This window comes from Hyaena hyaena, unplaced genomic scaffold, assembly GCF_003009895.1.
Source record: "Hyaena hyaena isolate Hyena2069 unplaced genomic scaffold, ASM300989v1 scaffold_833, whole genome shotgun sequence".
Lineage (NCBI taxonomy): Eukaryota > Metazoa > Chordata > Mammalia > Carnivora > Hyaenidae > Hyaena > Hyaena hyaena.
In genome coordinates, this window is record NW_024081467.1 from 168,132 (window position 1) to 191,512 (window position 23,381).

At 39.8% G+C, this 23,381-nt stretch overlaps 1 pseudogene; it reads left to right on the plus strand.

Moving 5' to 3' along the window:
• The window catches only part of LOC120222080, a 174,948-nt pseudogene extending 164,378 nt beyond the window's left edge, over positions 1-10,570 (plus strand).
• The last annotated feature ends 12,811 nt before the right edge of the window (positions 10,571-23,381 follow it).

The window sequence follows — 23,381 nt, forward strand, 5'->3', positions numbered from 1 at the left end:
ATATTTGGTGGCCAAATAAATGATCGCTGAGTGGCACATGGTCAACATGCAAATAAAAGAGAACGAACACTGAACTTGAAACTAGAATTCTTGTTTCAGTTCTGTTTCTGATATGAGATTATAGAATCTGAGAATAATATCTACCCTATCTCACAGGCTGTTACTTTATGTTTAGACTTAACGCCTCATTATCTGAAAACTTTCCTCCAAGAGTATTTTAGAAGAATGCAGTAATTCATTCCTTCATGTTTTACGATTACATCACATATTAGCTGTGAAAACTTCCTGACACTTGAGTTTCTTCAACTAAAACAATAACAATAGTACCTACTTTGGGTATACCTAGTGTCTTTGGGAAAAACGTGACACAAACTAACCACTACACAGGTGTTTGCTACTATTTCTTTTTCATTCTGTATCAGCATCTTTTCCTGTTAACAGCTGGTTAATCCTAACTGTGCTGCAAGGCTTCAGGCAAATGCTAGGTCTTCCACCAAGCCCTTCCTCATATCTCCGTTTACCTGTCCTTCCCCAGCACAATTCACGAACATTAGTAATTTCTTTCATTCTGTTCACCTAGTAAACACTTCAATACTTGGTTTGTTTGTTTACTATTTGGTTTTATAACACACACTAAAGAATCATTGCTTTTTTTTTTTTTTTTTCATTTGAGAGAAAGAGAGAGCTTGAGCAGGGGAGACAGGCAGAGAGAGAGAGATAAGAGAGAGAAAGGGAGAGAGAGAGAGAGAGAGAGAGAGAGAATCTTAAGCAAGTTCCACACTTAACATGGAACCCAGTGTAGGACTCGATCCCACGATCCCGGGATCATGATCTGAGCCAAAATCAGGAGTTGGATGCTCGACCAATTGAGCCAACCAGGTGCCCCTCAGCATGAATTTTTCTCATACCGTCTTAGAGCCACTTCATTTATGGTTAAATTTATTTTTCTCCAAATAAGTGGAATTAATTCTGATTTTCTCAATTTATTTAAAATATTTATTTAAAACATTTGATTATGGGACACCTGGGTGGTTCAGTCCGTTGGGTGTCCAACTTCGGCTCAGGTCATGATCTTGGGGACCTTGAGTTCCAGCCTCATTTTGGGCTCTGTGTTGATGGCTCAGAGCCAGGAGCCTGCTTCAGATTCTGTCTCCCTCTCTCTCTGCCCCTCCCCTGCTTGTGCTTTCTCTCTCTCTCAAAAATTATTAAACGTTAAAATTAAAAAAACATTTGATTAAAACAATCTTCTTTGTCATAATCATTGGTCTTCATGAAGAGAGGAGAAAATATCACATCTATTTTTTCAAACCATTTGTCTTTCCATTTCAAGAGACTTCAAAAAGTTTCACTGTTTACTCTACCATAATTTATTTCTTTATAATCCCAAAGAAAGTTCTGAGTAAACAGTTATTGAATTTGATGAAAAAAATCTGTGTACCCAAGCCAAGTGGATAGGTTATCTGCTGTTTTTTTCAGAAGATTTATAACTTTAAAAGTACAATAAATTCAATGATTTCCAGGATAGTTCTAATAAATTTAAAATAGTTTACACCCAAGAATGAAGTGCTAAGCCAAAATTACAACAAATTATGGTTTACATCTACTTTTCCAATGATAGTCAGAAGTGTTAATTTCTTACTAAGAACATATGGTTCATTTTCTAATAATAGAAATACCAATGAAACTTCAAAGAAATTCTCCCAAATATATTTAGAAGTTGAACAAACATAATTTCTTGATTTATTTCTTGTCTGTCATCTTTTCTATTTCCCATAACAAATGATCTAAAAATTTTTAAAGATTTTATTTTTAAATAATCTCTACGCTCAATGTGGGGCTTGAACTCAACAACCCTGAGAACAAGCACTGAAGGCTATACTGATTGAGTCAGCCAAGCGCCCCAGACAATCTAAATCTTCATCGCTCGCCCCGAGTACCCAGTATACACCTGCAGGGACAGCGATCTGCAGATAAAAAAGGACATCTGATATGAACTTTTTGATTTCCCTCTGCCTCCAGTCACAGAGACTTATTTACTTCCTTTCCTTCTGTGAAAGACCAAAAAATGTATCCCATTTTCACTCTCAAATCTTTTCTTTCAGGGGTGCCTGGGTGACTCAGTCAGTTAAACATCCAACTTTGGCTCAGGTCATGATCTCACAGTTCATGGGTTCGAGTCCCACGTTGGGCTCTGTACTGACAGCTCAGAGTGTGAAGGCTTCAGAATCTGTGTCTCCTTCTCTCTCTGCCCCTCTCCCTTCCCTGCTTGTGCTCTGTCTCTCTCAAAAATAAAATAAAACATTAAAAAACATTTTTAAAGCTGTCTCCAACTTGGGCTCGGTGGAGTTAAAAGAATAATAGATATATATAATCTGAATATGAACCCCAGCTCTATCAAGTATTAACCATGGCACAATGGGTTATTAAATTTGTCTGACTCTTTTTTTTCAATTGTAAAATGGAATAATAAGTACTACCTTAGAGAGTTATGGTTACAAACATTATAAATTATATCATATGTGTCAAGGAAGTAACAATGTACAGGCCCTAAAAAATTTTGCTTTTCTTCCTCTGCTTCTTTTTCTCTCTTAAATTTGATTGTCTTTGTCTCTTAGTAGCTGCTCAATGAGAAACAATTGTTTTCCTTCTCATTTCTAACATCTTCAGTCTCTCATTTTCCTATTTTTATCTCATCCTTACCCACGCCACACCCTCACCTCCTTTATCCTGAACTTAAAGGTGCTTTCCTCACTACTTCTCTTTGACTTCTAAGCACATGGCTCAAAACATTTCTCCTGTCCCTATGTCCTTAGCTTCCCGTGCGTCCTTCTAGCTTCAATAAGCTGACTCAAACTCCAGCCCTGTTACTGAAACTTCTGTCTGCAAGATTCACAGTGACCAGCTGCTAATTTCAGTGCTTCTGCAGGACCCACCCCACCTCTCCAACCTCCTGGTAAGTCTTACCTTTCAGGGCCTGGCCAACACAAGACTACTTTCTCCTTCTAACATGGGGAGTCTCTGTCTCCTTCATTGACTGCCCTACTTTTCGCTCCTGCTTCTATATAAGTATGTTCCAGCACCCCCTTTCTTTGTCTCTTTGCTCTCTATCTAAGAGAGCAGTGTTATAAGTTCCCCCAACAGGAATAAGTTCCTCTCTGCTGCTGTCCCCACATCAAACTTGCCGGCCAAGCATATCAGGTGGCAAATGTGCATTTCAACCTGAATATCCAGCACGACCCTCAGATGGACATCTAGATTCATCACCTCTCTTACACCCTCAAATCTATTGTTTTCCTGTGTGTTGCTTAGTGAAATAAATAACCCTCAAATGTCCAAACTAGGGGCAAATGACACTTCCTAGATTTTCCTGTGTGCCTCGTTAACCCTGTCCAAAAGTCCCAAACAGTAAATTCTGCTTTGTACATATCATTCCATTGGTTCTACTTCTTTTCCACTGCTTAAATTTAGGGCCTCAGTAGTTTTCACCAATGCTATTATATTTCCCAACTGGCCTCTTTAATCATTAATTTCCCTTTTTTATTGATCATAGTCCAAACTGTTACCGAAGTTGATAACATGCTAAAACCTAACACTTTCAAATTTTATATTAATGTTTATTTATTTTTGAGAGAAGCGGGGGAGGGGTAGAGAGAGAGGGAGACACAGAATCCGAAGCAGGCTCCAAGCTCTGAGCTCTCAGCACAGAGCCCAATGCGGGGCTCAAACTCATGAACTGTGAGATCATGAGCCAAAGACGGTTACCCAACCGACTGAGACACCTGGGTTGCTCTGACGGTTAAGCTTCCGACTTCTCCTCGGGTCATGATCTCTCATGGTTTGTGAGTTGGAGCCCCATGTAGGGCTCTGTGTTGACGGCTCAGAGCCAGGAGCCTTCTTCAGATTCTGTGTCTCCCTCTCTCCCTGCCCCTCCCCTGTTTGCTTTCTCTCTCTTTCTTAAAAACAAATAAACATTAAAAAATTGTAAAAATCATGAAGTCTGCAATGGCCTAATATATATTTAATTATAGTCTCAAGAGGATGGAAGAGGGCAGGGAAAAAATTAATAAAGAAAGAGATGAAGAGTAAATTGTACTATCAGCTCGAGAAAAAGTCAAATCACATACAATGGAACAAAGATATGGATGATGGCAGATTTCTCACTGGAAACAAGCTAAGGCAAAAGACAGTAAAGCAAAATCTTAAAAGCACAGAAAGAAACCCCCACCAATCAGTATTCTAAATTCGACGAAAATTAACATTCAAAAGAAAGGACAAAATAAAGACTGTTTCAGACCAAGAAGAGCTGAAAGAATTTGCCATCGGCAGAACAGCATTGTAATCTATACTGAAAAAAGTTCTCAATATATGGAAATATGGAACAAGGAACAAGGAAAATGTCAGAATACAAATTTGAACCATGAAATCAGAGCACTAGCAATAGTGACTGACTGGGTAAATACAAAAGGCTTTTTTCTTACTAATTAAATCTCTTTCAATGGTAATTGATCGTTGAAAGCAAAAATAACAACAATGTACTGCAGAATTCATAACATTTGTCACGTTTATAAAATGTATAACTGAAAAAAAAAAAGACAAAGGACATGATAACCAAAAACATATTCTTGTTACCTCATATATAAGGTTATATATTATATATTATATATCATATGTAAGACCTTATATACATTAAAAATGGAGTATGGTTCAAAAGCTAAGAGAGTACATAAAACAGAACCATTAAAAAATACTCAGTGAATTCAAAAGATACAAAAAAAGAAAAGAAAAATTGAACACAGAACACACAGGACAAAATAGGACACAGATATCAATACTCTTATGAAATGTAAAGGGTCTACATATTGCAATTAAAGAACAGATTTTCAGATTGGATTAAAAAAATAAGACCGAACTTTCTGCCAACAAATAACCCATATGCTACCAACAAGTAACCCAATTTTAAGTATAAAGCCACAGAGAGTTAAAAGTAAAGGATGGAAAAATATATAGCATACTAACACTAATCCAAAGTAAGCTATAGTTGCTATAGCCAAAGGGTCTTTCAGAGCAAAGGATATTATTAGGGATAAAATTAAAAAAATAAAGGTCATTTATCAAACTGTATACTCTAAATATGTGTCGTTCATTGTAGATTAATTAAACCTCTGTGAAACAACTTTAATTTAATGTCCAAGTCCTTCTGCATATTATGAAAAGTGCTCTTACGCACATCGCCTTAATACCTACCTGCCATGTGTATATATCCTGTCCTGTAATTACACTCCACCACTACTATGCACTAAGAGCCATTGTCATGGTCATGCCACCATGGTTTACTATCAAGGCTTTCTTTCTAGAGCAGACTATATCCCTGAAGAATACCTAAATATCCTTCAAAATATAATACAAATGCCATTGATACCACAGTACAACCAAAGTAACAAAAACAAGGAAGTAATACTTATTGGGTATGTCTTGTATATTTTACTTAGAGTGAATGACAAAATCTTAACGTCAAAAACCAAGGGACGTCTAACCAATTAATAACCAAATCTCAAGGGTTCTTCACTCTAGAATTTATAAAGGCAAGGAAAATATTACTTGAGAATGACTAATCAAACACTAGGAGAGAAAGGTAGGAGTTTACTAAAGAATTACATGAGGCATACATATTCTGTTAATAATAGATCCATTGTTTGAGTGATCATGTTACCCTGGACACTATAGATGTATTATCTCATTTAAGGCAGAAGAGTTATATTAGTTACACATTTTTTGTTATTTTCACTATAATGAGTTAAGTTAGCTTTTCAAAAGTCTCAAAGAAAGCTGGATTTTCAACTGAAATAGTGCAAATTCAGAAATTTGTTCTCAGCACCCCGCCATTCATCCTTACAATGAATTATGACTAGCACACATTGTGGTTCTGGTCAGAATTTCTAAAACCACTTCGCTGAGGAAATGGCAAAACATTTAGCCAAGTAACTCTGTCTTGGTTCTTTTACAGATCTTACTAACTTGCTATTTACATTATTTTATTTTATTTTATTTTATTTTATTTTATTTTATTTTTTAATTGATTGTTTAAGAGAGAGAGCATGGACATGTGAGCATGAGTGGGGGAGAGGCAGAGAGAGATAGGGAGAGAGAGAATCCCAAGCAGGCCGCACACTGTCAGCACAGAGCTCAGCATGAGGATCGATCCCACAAACCATGAGATCATCCACCGTGAGCCAAAATCAAGAGTAAGATGGCCAACTGAGCCACCTAGGTGCTCCTCCATTTACATTCTACATTATGTCCTAGGTTGTTGTTGTTGTTTCTTCCTCTTCTCTTACAAATAAGTGATAGAATGAACTGATTTTAGTATTTGGACTGCTAAGCTGATTTCACAGAGTTTCACATCTCTGGTACAAGTCCAGATCCTAAAACACATCTTGCCTCAAGTGTGCTCACACCGTTTTAGACATCCGTGTGTCTGGCTGGCCCTGCATGGGTGCCTATAACGCAAAACTTTCCGAGAAGCTGCTTCTCCCATTTGCTTAGTGTCCGGTGCTTCCAAGATGTGTTTGTCTCTGTTTACCTGAAATGCCTCCAGGAACTTGCAAAACAGGATTAATAAGGGCGGGAAGTCAGCCCTAGTTATAATAGGAAAGGAACATCTTCCAGACCAAGTTTCACTAAGATAAGGTTCCTCCACCGAACAGAAATAATTTATTCTTGGTCACTTACTGCATAATATCTTCAAATATTTGCCTTAGCTCTTAACAGTTTTTCATATCAACACTTACGTGTTTATATCACATTTTTTCCTCCACTTTTTCCCACCATCTTCCGTCGGAGTGGCCAGCTACCATCTCTGCACTTCCTGGCACTTTGCATAGAGCGGTGTTATAAAACTTGGCCCGTCCGAGTCTTCTAGACTCCCAAGAAATGGCCATGTCCTTTTTCTTTTGTATCGTAAAGCCACTGGTGACTTTCACTCAGTCCTCGGCTTATTAGAACACTTAGAAGCGTTTGGCATTCTGGACTCTCCTTCCCTGAAGCCTTTGCTGAACTTGGCTGTCAGGTCACCACACTCTAGGCTTTCCTGGTCCTGCACCGTCCCTGCCTCTCTCCTTCTTCCTGGTCCCTGAAGGAGTCATGTAGCACATGAGTGTGCCCTTGGCTGTGGTAGCCCTGTTCCCAAGACCAATCCTTTGAGCATTTATATTCCTTTCACTTTCAGTCTTTTCACTGTCTTCCCAGTTCTGTGACGTTCAAAGCCATCTGTATGTTGACAGCCCCTGAATTATATCTCCAGCCACAGACTTCTCCGTGAACTCCAACCTCTTGTATCGATCTGCCTATTTGACATTTCCACTTGCGTATCTGTTAGACATCCAAGTCCTAGCCTGTCCTAAAGCGAGCCTCGACTTTTCCCCGCCCCCAGATCCTTTCTTAACACAAGCTTTCACCTTCAATGGGGGACAATCCCATGCCTCCTATTATTGCCCAGGCTAAAACTCTCTGAGTCGTTTCTGGCTCTGTTCATTTGGCTCCTATCCTAGAGCTGGTCCATCAACAAATTCTCTTACCTCTACCTTTAGTATATATTTAGAACCCACAGACTTTGCACCTCCTCTCCTGCTACCACCCTGGCCCACACCACGGTCACCCCTACCTGGGTTGTTGTAGCAACTTCCAAGTCTGTCTCCCAACTGATACCCTCACTCTCAATATGGCTCAAAGAAACGCGCTGCTCAAACCTGCCCATGGCTTCACTTCTCACTCACAATAGAAGGCAAACTTATTGCAATGGGCTATGGGTTTCTCAGGATTTGTCACCCCACAGCCAGCCCACGACACCCACTCACCCGGCCCCTGCTCACTCCACTCCACATGGCGTCTTTGCTGCTGGTGGAAATCCCCAGGCAAACTCCTTTGTATTTATACTGGCTGTCCCCTTTGCCCAGAAAATTCTTCTCTCAAACATCCACACGGCTCATTCTCTCACCTCTCTCAGGGTTTGACTCAAATGTTCACTTCCTAGAGCAGCCCCCTTGATCTTCTCTAAGAAGGTGAAATTTCCTTGACCACCTCTATGCCCCTTCCTGCTTTATTTCTTTCCATAAAACTTAACACCTATGCAGTCTATTATATACATTAGTTATTTAGTTAGTTGATTGTCTCTTGCCCTTCACTAGAATATAAACCCAGAGGGCAGGGATCTTGTCTGCTTTGCTCACCACTGTTTTCTCAGCACTTGGTGCCTAATACACAGAAGGCACTCAAAAATTACGTGCAGAGGGGCGCCTAGGTGGCTCAGTTGGTTAAGTGTCCAGCTTCAGCTCAGGTCATTATCTTGTGGCTTGTGGGTTTGAGCCTTGCGTAAGGCTCTGTGCTGACAGCTCAGAGCCTGGAGCCTCTTTCGAATTCTTTGTCTCTCTCTCTCTTTCTGCCCCTCCCCTGCCAGCACTCTCTCTCTCTCTCTCTCTCTCTCTCTCTCATTCTCTTCTTCTCAAAAACTAAACACCTAAGAAAAAGCATGTGCAGAAATTGCAAAAGTATGAAACAAGTGATCGAATGAGTGAAAGAACGAAGGAATGAATATTCCCCATGACCTAACCTCATTTCTATAATAGATCACTAACACGGCGACCATTTATGGAAGTGAAAAGGAAAGCTTGGGCAGACAGGACAAAGTTAAAATGAGAAAAAGGGAGTGAAGACAAAGAGAAAGGTACCAGGGCTGTTCAATATCATTTTCTTTTCTGGTCTTCGCATTTGATTTAGAAAAAGGAGGATTGTTTTGGACAGCTTGTGCTGCTCTTTATTTTAGCTCAAGCATTGAATTTTCCTTTTCAAGTTTCCGGCCACCTACTTTCTTTATGTTTGTAAATAATGATGGTCCACCTACGCGTTTGGCTTCTGGCAGCTATCCTGACCTTCGTTCCAATCTCATTTTGCTGTTTGACCTACCTTCCCATGCTGAGAAGACATTTAGATTTAAAACTGCTAAATAAGTCAAAAAGGATATGTCAGTTCCTTTCAGAAGAGACTGTATGTTGGTTCTCAGGGAATGAAAGTTAAAAAAAAAAAACACAACCTGTCTAGATGTTAGTGGAAACATAACTGTGGTCTATGTACATATTTCTTCTCTTTAATTTTGTATCTACTACTACTTTGGCCAAGGTATGTCAGGAACATTTCCAGATACTTTCCCTCACTTCACAAAAGTCAGTGTATGAGGGCTCTAACAGAATAAAACTGAAGTGAATTCACCTGTGGCCATTCTCTGCGGTTGGTAGAGGCTCAAACTATCAGTACAAAGGTCACTCTCCATTTTGAGAAGCATATTGTAGGCAAAACTCCTCCTTTTTTTCTATAACTAGGTGGACATTGTAATTTCTGTAATTAGCTGTTCCCCTTTTGGCTACAGTTTGAAGACACTGTCAAAGCACTAAAGAAAATTACTCGTCAATCAGCAATTATTTATTGAGCAAACCCCGTGCCTTCAAGAAGGGAATGATCTAGCAGAATTATCAGATCCACACGTGGGGTTATAGTACACAGAGTCACAGAGCTCTGCTGTTACCAACAGGAATGCTGGGTGCCTGGGGGGCTCTGCCAGGTGAGCATCCGACTCCCGATGTTGGCTCAGGTCATGATCCCAGGTGGTGGGATGGAGCCCTGAGTCTGGCTCTGTACTGAGCGTGGAGCCTGCTTAAGATACTCTCTCCCCTGCGCACCTGGGTGGCTCAGTCGGTTGAACAACCGACTTCAGCTTAGGTCATGATCTCACAGTTTGTGAGTTCGAGTCCCACATCAGGCTCTGTGCTGACAGCTCAGAGTCTGGAGCCTGACTGAGTTCTGTATCTCCCTTCAACCCCCCTGTCTCTCTGCCCCTACCCCGCTCATGCTGTCTCAAAAATAAACATTAAAATTTTTTCTTTTAAAAAAAGATACTCTCTCCTTCCCCTGCCCCTCCTCCCCTCTAAGTAATAATAATGAAAACACACAGGCATACTTCTGTAACCTACATGAAACAGAAGTTGCCTTTCAACTTCCTCTGAGAGAGCATAGACCTCCTCTCTGCCCAGAGTCTGGGGTCCTAGACCAAACCAATCTAGTTAGGAAAGAACTGGAAGGAAAACAGCTACTTTAGTATGTTTTCTGCTAACACAGGGATCAGAAGGACAATTTATGCTCATGTGAAGCCAGAGGGCAGTGTATAAACCCCCCTTTCCTCCCACCTGAACGGACAAAGCCATTCACCTGCGCTGCGCTCTAAAATGCACATTTTTAACGAGGTCGAGCAGAGTGCAAGGCAGCTTACCGAGGCTGCGTTTCAGCTCTCACAGTGGGAACTGATGAGGACAGTGTGTCCTGCAACAACAGCCCGGATGCAGAGAGGAGGGAGACTGAGACTGAAGAGGGGGTCTCCCTTGAAGGACCAAGCAAGGAAGTCTGCCTCCTGATGGCCCCAGTCACCGCGGCTGCGGCACGGAAGCCTGAAGCCTCGGGAGCTCTCTGCAGGCCCGGGACTCTGCCTGTACCCCCTTCTGGCTCCACTTGCCCGTCACAGATGTGAGGGGAGCAGCTGGGCGGCCTGGACGTAGCCGCCTCAGAAACAATCGGGCAGGAGTACCCTGGAGGCTTCCTGTCTTTCTAGTCATTCTGAGCCTGCATCTCTGCATCCTGGGCTTTGCTCTGTTTGCTGTCGGATCATTTCCTGACCATCTCCTGCCTGCCCCTCACCTCAGGGAAGTATTTTCCACGTTCCCTTGTCCTCTGGCTTCGGGGCGTTTTTGAGTCCATGGGGAGCAAGGCTGAAGGAAGGGAGAAGACGGTGCAGCGTGTGTCTCTCCCCCTCAGCCTCCTGACACCTCAGTAGCTTGCGCTCCCACCGGATAGGCCCGTCTTCTATCTCACAGCTCCCGGTAGGGAGGCGAATGCCTGATTTCTGCTCTTGCCCTTGGCTTCTGAGCTCTGAGAACCTTACGCCTTCTCGCCCCTGCAGTCACGGGCTGATCGTGGCTTCACGTGGTAGCTCAGGTCAGGATGCTTTGCCGTCTCTATCCTGTCAGCCAGTCTCCGCCTGTGTAGCCGACTGCTTGTATCACACGGTTTTAGTCAGAAGGAGCTAGTTTCATTTCTGTTTTGCTGGTGGACACTGATGCACAGGTTGTGGATCGACGTGAATCTTTCCACCTCCTTCTTGGTTGGTGTTGTTAAGGTCCGGAAGAGGACAATGTTGAAATAAACCGCAGTTGTATCGTCAAGCCAGCAAATAGAGCTTTGATGCCTCTATTAATTTCATATTTATATATACAATATTTTTAAAAGATACATAAATATAGGAAGATTATATATAATTTTATATATTATAATTATATATATTTTTTAAATATATTTCCTGTTTTCTTTTAAAGTGGATTTGTTTATTTTGGGAGAGTCAGAGAGAGTGCGAGTGGGGGAGGCACAGAGAAAGAGGGAGACAGAGAGTCTCAAGCAGGCTTCGTACTGTCAGTGCAGAGCCCGACGCAGGTTTCGAACCACAAAACTAGGAGATCATGACCTGAGCCAAAACCAAATGTTGCTTAAATGACTGAGCCACCCAGGTGCCCTTAATTTTTTTTCTATATTTCTAATAGTCTGGAATCTGAGGCCTCACTGACTAGTAAGAGACTACCCTTCCGGGGCTAGCCAGTTCTTGGAGATAGCAAACAATTCCTGTGTTGAGCATGACTTTCATATGCAAAGGAAACAATCCAAAGCCCACAGACACCAACCACCTCCTTTCTAGAATTCTCAAACTTCTAGCTGTCATCGAGCTGTCCTGATCAGCCCATGGCCAGGGATCAGACAGCTTGGGGTGTGCCCTATACTTCAGAGCTCACTGACACTGTTCCAGCTAGCCAATCCGGTCTGCTTATCCAGCCTCACCCATTCCTTCTCAAGAAACCATGATAAAGGCTTTGGTCCAAATTTTCCACTTACTCTTTCTGCCTCCCGACTGCCCGTAGTGCTTCCTCATGTGGCCCTCCAAGACCTCCCAGGACTATTGCTTCAAGGGATCTTCAAGCATGAAAATGTCTTTCTTCATGATAGTTATTTCTTTGTCTGTTTGTCTTACCATATCTGATTAAAACAAATCCTGCTGCATTTTGGGCGAGGCAGGGGGTGGGGGAAGGGTTGGACACCTGGGTGGCTCAGTAGGCTTATCGTCCAATGCTTTACTTCAGCTCAGGTCACGATCTTACGGTTCATGGGTTCGAGCCCTGCATCAGGCTCTGTGCTAACAGCTCAGGCCTGGAGCCTACTTCAGATTCTGTGTCTCCTTCTCTCTCTGCCCCTCCCCTGCTCATGCTCATGCTCTGTCTCTCTTTCTCTCTCTTTTTCTCTCTCTTTAAAAAATAAATCAAATATTTAAAAAAATTAAAACAACAACAACAACAAACTAAATCTTGGTACATTTTTAACAATGAATGCAATATAATCTGTGTTTTCTGTAGCTCTCCCTTCCCTCATTTTTTTTCCTCTTTAAATATCTTCTTAGAGGGGCGCCTGAGTGGCTTAGTCGGTTAAGCGTCCGACTTTCGCCTAGGTCATGATCTCGCGGTTCATGGGTTCGAGCCCCGCGTTGGGCTCTGTGCTGACTGCCAGCTCAGAGCCTGGAGCTGGTTTCAGAGTCTGTGACTCCCTCTCTCTCTGACCCTCCCCTGCTCACGCTGTCTCTCTCTCTCTCCTAGAAATAAATAAAAATATTAAAAAAAAAATAAAAATCTTCTTAGAAATTCTATAAGGCAGTCACTTGGAAGAGGAAGGGGAAGGAATGATAACCTGAAGTTACACTTAGCTGGATGCAAAACAAAGTCTTTACACATCACTGGTTAGTCTTATCCCATCTTCTTCAATGATCATTCTTTTAAAGTTTTCTTAGGGCTTCTGTCCTAAAAGAACCACTTTCAAGAGTAGCATAGTTTTGTGGGGGGTTTTGGGTTTTTTCCCCCTCTCTTACTTCACACACACACACACACACACACACACACACACACACACTAGAATTGATCATAGGTAAAAGTCTTCCATTTCCTCTTTCCCATACACAATAGGTCCTTCTCCAACAGCTCAGACCCCATCTTTCCCAACTGCCTGGCTCTCTCTAGGACTCCCCCCTATTTTTATTCGTCCTCTTAGCTTAAGAAGAGCCCAAGTCTTTTTCACCCTTAAGCAAAATGTTTACCCTCTTCTGCATGCCCACACTCTCTGTACCTTCCCAGAAGGTTACTTAAAGCCACACTTTCTCATCTGTCTCCTCTTGTTCTGCATAGTCTGGTTTGTGCCCTCTCTTCCCACAAAAGTTGACCTTTCCCTGATCTCCAGGAACCTGTCAATTAACTTCCTTGTAAATCTTATTGGGCCTATACACTACCTCACCACTTTAGACTTCTCTCTTTTCCTTTGGTTTTGTGTGACACCAACCTGTCTTTCCTCCTTCTCACTTCTCCTCTCTCTTCTTCTCTGTCTCGTGAATACTGCACTTCCCTTGGTATCTTCCTCTGTCCTTCTCAATGGTCCATTTATCTATTTTCCTGGCTACAATGGTTCCACTTTAAACTGTCATTTTTAAAATTACACCAGCAGGTTAAGCCAGCATTTTCCTAGTGGGAATTACAAGGAAACCATATGTAGTTGCAGAAATGTTATCAAAACATGTTTTCTCCATTCTGATAAGATTGGATTAAAATCAGCTGAAGAAAATGGAACATGGAGGCCATGCTTGCAATGCACCATTTCTAAAATATTTTTATATCTTGAATAGGGCATGTATTAACATCTTTTGGCAGTATTGTTATGCAGACACCGGTTTATAAAATAGCAGATGATAACACTATCTCAGAAGGACCCTGTATAAATTGCACTAAGATACATTAATGTATTAGGAATCTCTCATAAACTGTTAGGTGTGGGCATGAATAACACCACATCTATCATGTTAGAACATAAGATAAGCAAGTTTTGGTAAAAAGGAAGAAACAAGCCTGAGGCAAGGTAGTACTATAAGAAAGCAAAGCGCTAGGCTAATTTAGACATTCTCAGAACTTGAGGAGAATTCCAGGTGTCTACATGGAGCTAGTGGACATACCAAAGAAATGAAAATTTGAACAAGATTATTGTTCTGGGCAGTAATGGAAGAAGTGAAAGTTAAAAATGACTTTCTTTAAAAATGTTTTGGAGAAACTTGAATATACACACAATTCCATCCAAATATAAGAATAGTAAGATAAAACGTCTGAAAAACTAAAAAAAAAACAACCTATTTTCCTTATAAACAATTTTATTTCCTTTCACAAATGATGAGGTTATAACTAATCCAATTTACAAAGAGAGAAACCTAGTTTCAAAAGATAATTGAATTTGTGCTATTATATGCACAGAACTAGTCTTTGTTTTTCTTGTAGGTATGATTATAAATAGGAAAATGAGAAAATAAAATTGAATTTTAGCTAAGGCACATATGAAAACTTGAGTTATAAACATTTTGCATTTTGTCCAGCTTCAAGCTGCAGTGAATATTTTTTAAAGTCATAGGAAGTTGTTTTCAAGTGGACTCTACAGTATACTGGCAAAAATCGAAACAGAGGTACAATTTCATAGCAAATATACGTTTTAGGGATACCTGGCTATCTCAGTGCATGGAGCATGTGACTTTTGATCTTGGAGTTGTGAGTTCGAGTCCCATGTTGGGTGTAGAGGTTACTTAAAAATAAACTCTTAAAAAAGAAACTTTCAATAAATTTCATTTATATCCTGACTAAAAATAGCACACTTTTTAAAACTTTTTTTTAAAGTTTATTTATTTATTTTGAGAGAGAGAGTGCAAGTGAGGGATAGGTAGAGAGAATCCCAAAGAGCCTCCACGCTGTCCCCACAGAGCTCAACATGGGGCTTGATGGCATAAGCCATGAGATCATGAGCTGAGCTGAAACTAAGAGTTCAATGCTTAACCAACTGAGGCACCCAGGTGCCCGCAAATACCACACTTTTAAATAGTGACCTTTAGAATCTATACTCCAGGGGCGCCTGGGTGGCTCAGTTGGTTAAGGGTCCGACTTCGGCTCAGGTCATGATCTCATGGTTCGTGAGTTTGAGCCCTGCATCAGGCTCTGTGCTGACAGCCAGCTCAGACCCTGGAGCCTATTTCAGACTCTGTATCTCCCTTTCTCTCTGACCATCCCCTGCTCATGCTGTCTCTCTCTCTCTCTCTCTATCTCTCTCTCTCTCTCAGAAATAAATAAAAGCATTAAAATAATTTAAAAAAAGAAGAAGAATCTCCACTCCATACAGACACAAAGTTAGAATACATCTGTAAATAGGAAATTACTCACTTGAAGTTATGCTATGAAAAAAAGAGAATATGCTATTACATAACACATTTCTTCTCATAGAAATATATCACAGATATTTCAAGGCTATCATATTATGTGAAATGTGTTTCTTTTTTATGGCTTTCATATATGATTTTTTAAATGTTTATCATCAACTATGGAGTTAAACATTACACATTTGGCTACATAAAAAGTTTAAAACATTTTAAGTGCGCATATTGAAAGTTTAGATTATGTTGTAACAGCTGAGGAACCAGTAAAACCCAGGCTGCAAGACTGAAAGAATAAAGCATGTAAGTATGGGCGTTTTGATTTTAAAATTTTGTATGAGAGAGGATTGGCCATTTTCTCAAAATTTAACAATACTATCACCAAACTGTAAATTATTTCTACCCAGCATCTGCCCTTATTCCCGGCTTCACTCTTCAGTGTCACAGCTGGTGTTAAAGTGTAACATACTTGCTGTCATTTAGCAAACCATTCCTGCTCATAAGCACAGAACTTGGGATTTCTGAGGCTGGGCTTCAAACATGAGAACATATCAGAATGTAGCACCTCGCTGCTAACCCTTCCTCACTTTCCATCTCAACACACATGGAGGCAAAGGGGAAATAAACCTCACACTGTACAGTTTTTTGGAAACCTCTATGATGTGGAAGCACATGGATCTTAGCGTGTTGTGCAAGATTCCGACTGATGTCAACCTATGCAGTATTTATTGTCCCTTCGGAACCAAAAGGCTCCCACTTGTTCAGGACTACAACACACTCAGATAAAAAGCTTCAACGTATAGGGGCGCCTGGGTGGCTCAGTCGATTAAGCATCTGACTTCAGCTCAGGGCACGATCTTGAAGCTCATGTGTTCAAGTCCCGCATCAAGCTCTATACTGACCACTCAGAACCTGGAGCCTGCTTCTTATTCTGTGTCTCCCTCTCTCTCTGCTCCCCCCCCCCCACTTCCACACTTGTGCTAACTCTCTCTCTCTCTCTCTCAAAAATAAATAAACATTAAAAAATTATTTAAAAAAGAGTTTCAATGTATAGACCCCTTTGCAAATAGAGATAATTGACTATGGCTAATTATGGGTACCTAATGACACTGAGCAGGGCTTCAGGGAAACTTCTTTTCAATTGAGGAGATTCAGCAGACATGTGCCCTTTGGCCTGTTTATTTCTTCTTCCTTCCTGAAACTCATTGCTACCCTGGAGGCCAATCAGAGGTGACAAGTATAACATGTGAAGGGTGGCTGAATCCCAAGCAGAGTCATGCAGCCACAATACCAGTCTTGGGCAGCCTACTCTGGACTACTTGATATGCTGAAAAAAACAAAAAAATCCTACAAAAGCACTGTCTTGTTGAAGTGATGTTTCATTAGGTTTTCTATTGCTTGTAGCTGAACACAGTCCTAACTACTACAATAGTCACAGTCTAACATAGTGACATTTATAATACCAGTAAGTGCCCATGATAGTTGAGCCAGATAAGCATAAAGTTTTCTGGGGCGCCTGGGTGGTTCAGTCGGTTAAGCGTCCTGACTTCAGCTCAGGTCATGATCTTGTGGGTTCGAGCCCCGCATCGGGTTCTGTGCTGACAGCTAGCTCAGAGCCTGGAGCCTGCTTCAGATTCTGTCTCTGACCCTCCCTTGCTCACACTGTCTCTCTCTCAGACATAAATAAAAAACGTTAAAAAATAATTTAAAGAAAGCATAAACTTTTCTGAATTCTAATAGGATGAAAACTGTAGACTTTATCTCCATTTTAAATCCCTGTCTTTACGGACAAACTTATGAGCAGCACAGTCACCAGGACTGTAGCCATTAGGAGTTAGAAAATACAAAATAGATAAAATTTGAAAATGTACTGATTGATGTTTAGAGCTTTAAATTTAGTGGCTAACAAACTGTATACACACATTAACTAAAATGTATAATTCTAAAAATAACAAAATATGTGACATTTGAACTATTAAAAATAAGTACAATTTAAATTTTAAAAGCTCTGTTAAATTTACTTTTGTTTTTTTAAAATTTATTGTTATTTACTTTGAGAGAGAGAGATAGAGAGGAAGTGGGGGAAGGACAGAGAGAGAGAGGGAGACAGAATCCCAAGCAGGCACCACACTGTCAGCACAGACCCCAATGCAGCGCTCAAACTCAGGAACCGAGAGATCATGACCTGAGCCAAAACCAAGAGTCTGTCACTTAATGACTTATCCACACAGGCAATTGAATTAGACATCGCGTGAATGTGAAACTTAAGGAGGAAATGAGCAAATATCTTATAGAAGAACAGTATGGTTTTGTAAAAACAAAGCATCCATGAAACCAAAATCTCAACTCTATCCATTCTGACCACAGTAGACAGATAGATAATAGATAGACAGATGCATGGATAGATAGGTAAACGGATAGATAGATGATAAATAGATGCATGGATGGATGGATAGATGGATAGATGATGATAGATGCATGGATGGAGTGAGGGATGGATGGATGGGGAGTTAATAGATAGAAAGATACATAGGTGAATGGATGGATGGATGGAGAGATGATAGACAGGTGCATCCATGGATGGATGAATGAGTAGATAGATGATAAATACACAGATGCATGGATGAATGGATAGATGACAGATAGATGCATAGGTGAATAGATGGATGAATGGATAGATGATAGACAGACAGATGCAGGCCCTGATGGATGGATGAATGGATTAGATGGATAGATAGATAGATAGATGATTGATAGATAGATAGATAGATAGATAGATAGATAGATAGATAGATAGATAGATAGAAAGAATATGGCAGGTCCTTGTGATATGAACTTCTTATGTGGACTTCATGACTCTCAGAGAAGCATCCCCAGCATCTTTCCCCAGCTCCTAACTTTCTACCTAGCGATCCCCAGACACAGAATTAGAAAAAATAGGCCACAGAGAGTAAGGAGAGTCTCCACAACAGAAAGGGGTCCACGCACTGTGCTTCTGCTCTGTGTAGTGAGTACAAAATGACTGTGGAAGAAAGCAAGAGGAATTCAGTGTCTGTGCCCATGCAATAATCAAGACATCTTCCCTTATCATGTAGAATGTGTAAAATACTAGGCTATGGCTTTGCTTTGATAAACATTTGTTTGAAGACGACTTGAGATCATTCATACTGTAGAGGAGTTTTAACTTGCATGCCGTTGCTTCAGAATTACCGGCAAGTCTCCATTTTCCCCATAAAAATATAGGCCTTGTCACCTGATGCAGGGGGCTTTCTGATTTCTTCTGTTTATACCTTCGCTTCTTATGTTCACTATGCATTTTCATTAGACAGCAGAAAACCGAGTAACATACTATTGTACAAAGAAAGTAAGATAAATAGCTGGAAACTTAACTAAGGCAAGTGGATGCCCCTTGACCCTAGTCCCCAAACCATCTGTGGAGCTAGGTGCAGTATAAATAACCACAAAATATGAGTTGAAAATGTAAACATATTGATTTTCCTGAATGTGCTTCATTAGTGTTTGTTTATAAGCTACCGTCTGACATTAAACATTAAGAACTGTAACTTTAGTCAAAGTATTATGAATATGGTTTATTCAAGAAAGACTCAGAGATACCTGTCAGCAGGCATCTATGGAAACAAAGGCTTTCTCTGGTCCTACAGCCAAACATAGGGGCGGGGAGGTGAATGTGTGCTGGTAGGTTTGAAGTTACAAAATGGGGTTAAGCTATTGGGTGAGACCATTACTTTATCAGCTCTAAACTATGAGTCTGGTATATTATACTTATCTGAGAGAAGAGGAGAGACTCTGAAAAGAAAGCCACGTAGCCAAGATCACATACTGAGTTCAGACTGGAGCCAAATCTGCTTGAATCCTTAACTACTCTAGGCAACTACTGAATTCCTTCCTTAGGGGACAACCGTGATATATTAATATCTTTGAGAGTGGTTAAATTGGAAATGCATATACATATGTAGAAAACATAGATATCCTTCAAGCAAACCATATTGATTTTTGCTTTTACTTGCTATGAATCAAACAGGAAAAAAACAGCATTTTACGATTAATATTTGTTACCAACAAACTTATAATGATTTCCATTGAATCGGAATATATTTATTTGGATCTTGGATAATAAGATATTTACTAAATTTATAGAGTTGCTAAGTAACAGATTAAATGCCACCCATCTCAATGATTCTAAAAAATGGATAAATGTCATCAAGTTTTAAATAGAAAATGTTTAATACTATAAGGCTCCCAGTTCTTGGTCCGTAAGTTACATCATGGTTAGAAACATGAACTTTTTACCTATGAAGCGGTCCTCCTCCCTTTAGCCCTCTTATGATATGACATTTTCTTTGCCTTCTCCACATGTGAGAAAACTTAGGTATGTATTCAGAAAATAAAAAAAAAACCATGAATCACTGTATGAAGTTTAGAAAAATTGTACCTTAACCTTAGAAAGATGTGAAGACCAAATGGTAAAAGGTCATTTAATCATATTGTTGGTGATATAAATGATTTTGTTTGTAGCATTCAAAATATAGAAGAACCTATTATTATATTTGACTTAAAAAATAATGCTTTCTTCAAGCTAGACACTTTTGCTTATTTTTGTTATGTGCATAATCTCAGGGTTGAAAAGATCCATACCAATACTTATATAATACTTTTTTTTAACCTTAGAAATATTCCAACACTGAGGCATCTGGGGGCCTCAGTTGGTTGGGTAGCCAACTTTGACTCAGGTCATCATCTCACAGTCTGTGGGTTCGAGCCCTAAATCAGGCTCTGTACTGACAGCCCAGAGCCTGGAGCCTGTTTCGGATTCTGTGTCTCCTTCTCTCTCTGCCCCTCCCCTGCCTACATTCTGTCTGTCTGTCTCTCTCTCTCAAAAATGAATAAACATTTTAAAACTTTTTAAAAAAGAAATATTCCAATACTGAGATCAGAACAATGTCTCTATAATAACACAGTCTCTACCGAATTCTAGGGCTATTTAGGGAGGCATATTCATACTGCTTCCTTGAAAGGGTGTAAATCTCACGAAGGTATGCCTCGTTTTCGAAAACATCATTTTAAAAAGCCACCACATAAGGAAAAAAGATAGTACGCGTATATATTCTGGTCCAAGTCCAAGCAGCCCCTTACTTGTATACAAATCTGTAGCGCATGACAAATCAATGGCGGCAAATACCTTTAATGTTCTCTCAGCCCTGCGGACCTTAGTTAAACAGATGAACAATCAGTATATTTACAGTAAAGAACAAAGAACCAAAAGGAGTAGAGAAGCCAGCTGCTTTTAACTTGTATGTTTGGCCTTTAAAGAATGCTTATCCCAGATAAGACTTCATCTCCAAGAATATGCACCTTTGTTTGCACTGCATTTCTTAACTTTTTAAAAGAAAACTACTCAGTTTCCCTCCTATTTAAATCTTTGGCTTTAACCTTGGTTAAGTTTTTATTTTTCATCTTGAGTACGGTACATTTGTGTCCTGAGAACACATGTTCATTTTTGTAACGAAACTTAAGAAGTTAAAAGTTCATCAGTTTTAAGTTTATTTAAGCATCTAGCTTTGCAGAACTTGCCTCTCTCTCTCTGCATAGTGATACATTCCTCAGTCTAGTAATTTCTATTTCGATTTCTTTATTTTAAAAAAAACCAAAAAACTGAAGGATTTGAGTTTACTGTCACTCCCCTTGTCTTGACTTTGCCTGTGCAGGATTTTTAAGGATGGTTAATTCCAGACATGAAGACAGGATTTTTCAGTGTCCAAGTTATGCTACAATGGTGAATTTTGTCCTTTAAAAAAAACAACAACCAGGAACTCTTTCATGCCACAGAGGAACCATTTCAGAGAGAACTGTTGCATTTTAAATGGATACATACTAGGTGTTTCTGGTGGAGCTGTTAGCTAAATTCTTAGCTCAAAAATCACCTCATCTCCAAATCCCACCACCTTTTCAGGCTACACCTTCATCAGGTTTTCACAACGTTTGCCCCTGTTGATTATCCTTTGCTTGACCTACCCCACAGGTACTATATACCATTGCTTTTTCTGCCTTTCCAGTCATTGTTCTTGTTTCTCCAAACATCCCCAGAGGAATAGAGTCCTGGGTTCTTTCCACCACCTTTTGTCTTTTTTGAGTATTATTTTATTTTTTATTATTTTATCATTTTTTTCACTTTTTAAAATTTAAATCCAAGTTAGGTAACATATAGGATAATCATGATTTCAGGAATAGAGTTTAGTGATTCATCACTTACATATAACACCCAGTGCTCATCCCAACAAGTGCCCTCCTTAATGCCCATCACCTATTTAGCCCATCCCCCGCCCCCAGCAGCCCTCAGTTTGTTCTCTGTCTTCTTGACTTCCAGCCCTCTGAGCTCATGCCCTCGGATAGCCCCACCTCTGTGCTCTGGTGATTTCAGGATCCGAATGCCCAGCTGCCTGCACTTATGTCTTCCTAGATGTCTCCTCCACAGCTCAGACTGATTTCTTCACCATCAGCTGCAAAATCCTTATGCCATTTGGCCCCTATGTTATTCCGTGCTTCAGACAAAAGGAGGTATTGGCCATTTCCGAAACACAACTTACTCATTCAACGTTTTTGTCCATTTTGTTCTCTCTGGATAAAACGTCTTTATTCCTTTTCTCAAAAAAAAAAAAAAAAAGACTTTTTTTACAAAATGTTTTTATTCCATGCTTTATAATTCTGCAGGGTTTCATTTCGGACTCTCTTGGGCTTAATTCTTTGTTTTCATTATGGATACTCATGTCAGGATGTATTTTTCTGACCAAGATCCCAAGTTTCTTGTGGGCAGGAGACTTCATGTTATTCCCCGGGCCTGCCTAAGGTGTTCAGTAGATGATTGTTCAAAGAACGCAAAACAGCCCATTGTCACAGGGCAATGAACTAACTCACTACTCTTGAAGTACAAAGATACTGTTTTGGGTTTGGAAAAACTAAGTTCTACAACAAACTGTCCTAAAGAAAGAGTGCCAATGGGGACCTTGAGATGTACATTTGCTTTGAAAAACCTGTGATAAATTCCCAAGGAGGGATATATGCCTATTGAGATAAACTCTTCTTCTGTTTAAAATTGAAAGCCATATTTCTTTTGCATTTGAAATAGTTTAAATTATTGTGAGCCTGAATATTTTTGTTATGTAAATGGCTAAGGAAAAGCATATCTGAGAATACATAAAAACATACTTCTCTTATAATATTTAGTTTCAAGCAACAAAGTTTTATTTAGACAAAGTAATGCTATTGTCCAAATGCCTGAGCAACTGGTTTAATTTTTTATATTGTAGAATTGTAGAGAGCTCTAATTTCCCTTATCACTTTCAATAGATATCTAGAAGTATCTTTTTCAATCAAATTATTAAATATTCAGAGAATTGGAAAAAATATATATCTCTTGAATATAGCAAGTTCTAATACCTTAGAAATATCTTAATTCATCACTTTTGTACCAACTTTAGTCAAAAAAATAAATTTTGCCTGAAAAATTAAAATAGTGGTACAGATTTTTGAGAGAGACGGACTGGCGGATTATATTTATTCCCATAAATGTTGTTTCATATCATGTCCTCTGTTATTGGCCAGGTTCTAATAACACATTACATAATACCCTGTTAATCAGAGTTCGGGTTTGTGAGTCACAGTTTTATTTTGATATTTCAGGTGCCCTATTTTTTTCTCCTATAAACTAATCTTTTTTGAAAAGTCTTTATGATTTATCTTCATGTATTGTTTTCTCCAAGAACAGCAGCAGGCTTGAAGTGCTTTTGAGAGAAAAATTTAGGGGAACTTGTGACTTTTTTTTCCTTTGCTATCTCTTGATTTGTAGCAAAAAAACCCCCAACAAAACAAAAAGCCAAAAACAAACAAACAAATCAAACAACACAAAAACCTTCGTGTTGAGAGAAGATAAAACGAAGAAAAAGTTCCATGTATTCACTGTAGCCTAGGAATTAAGGCCCCTGGACCGGTGTGCATGCCCCCT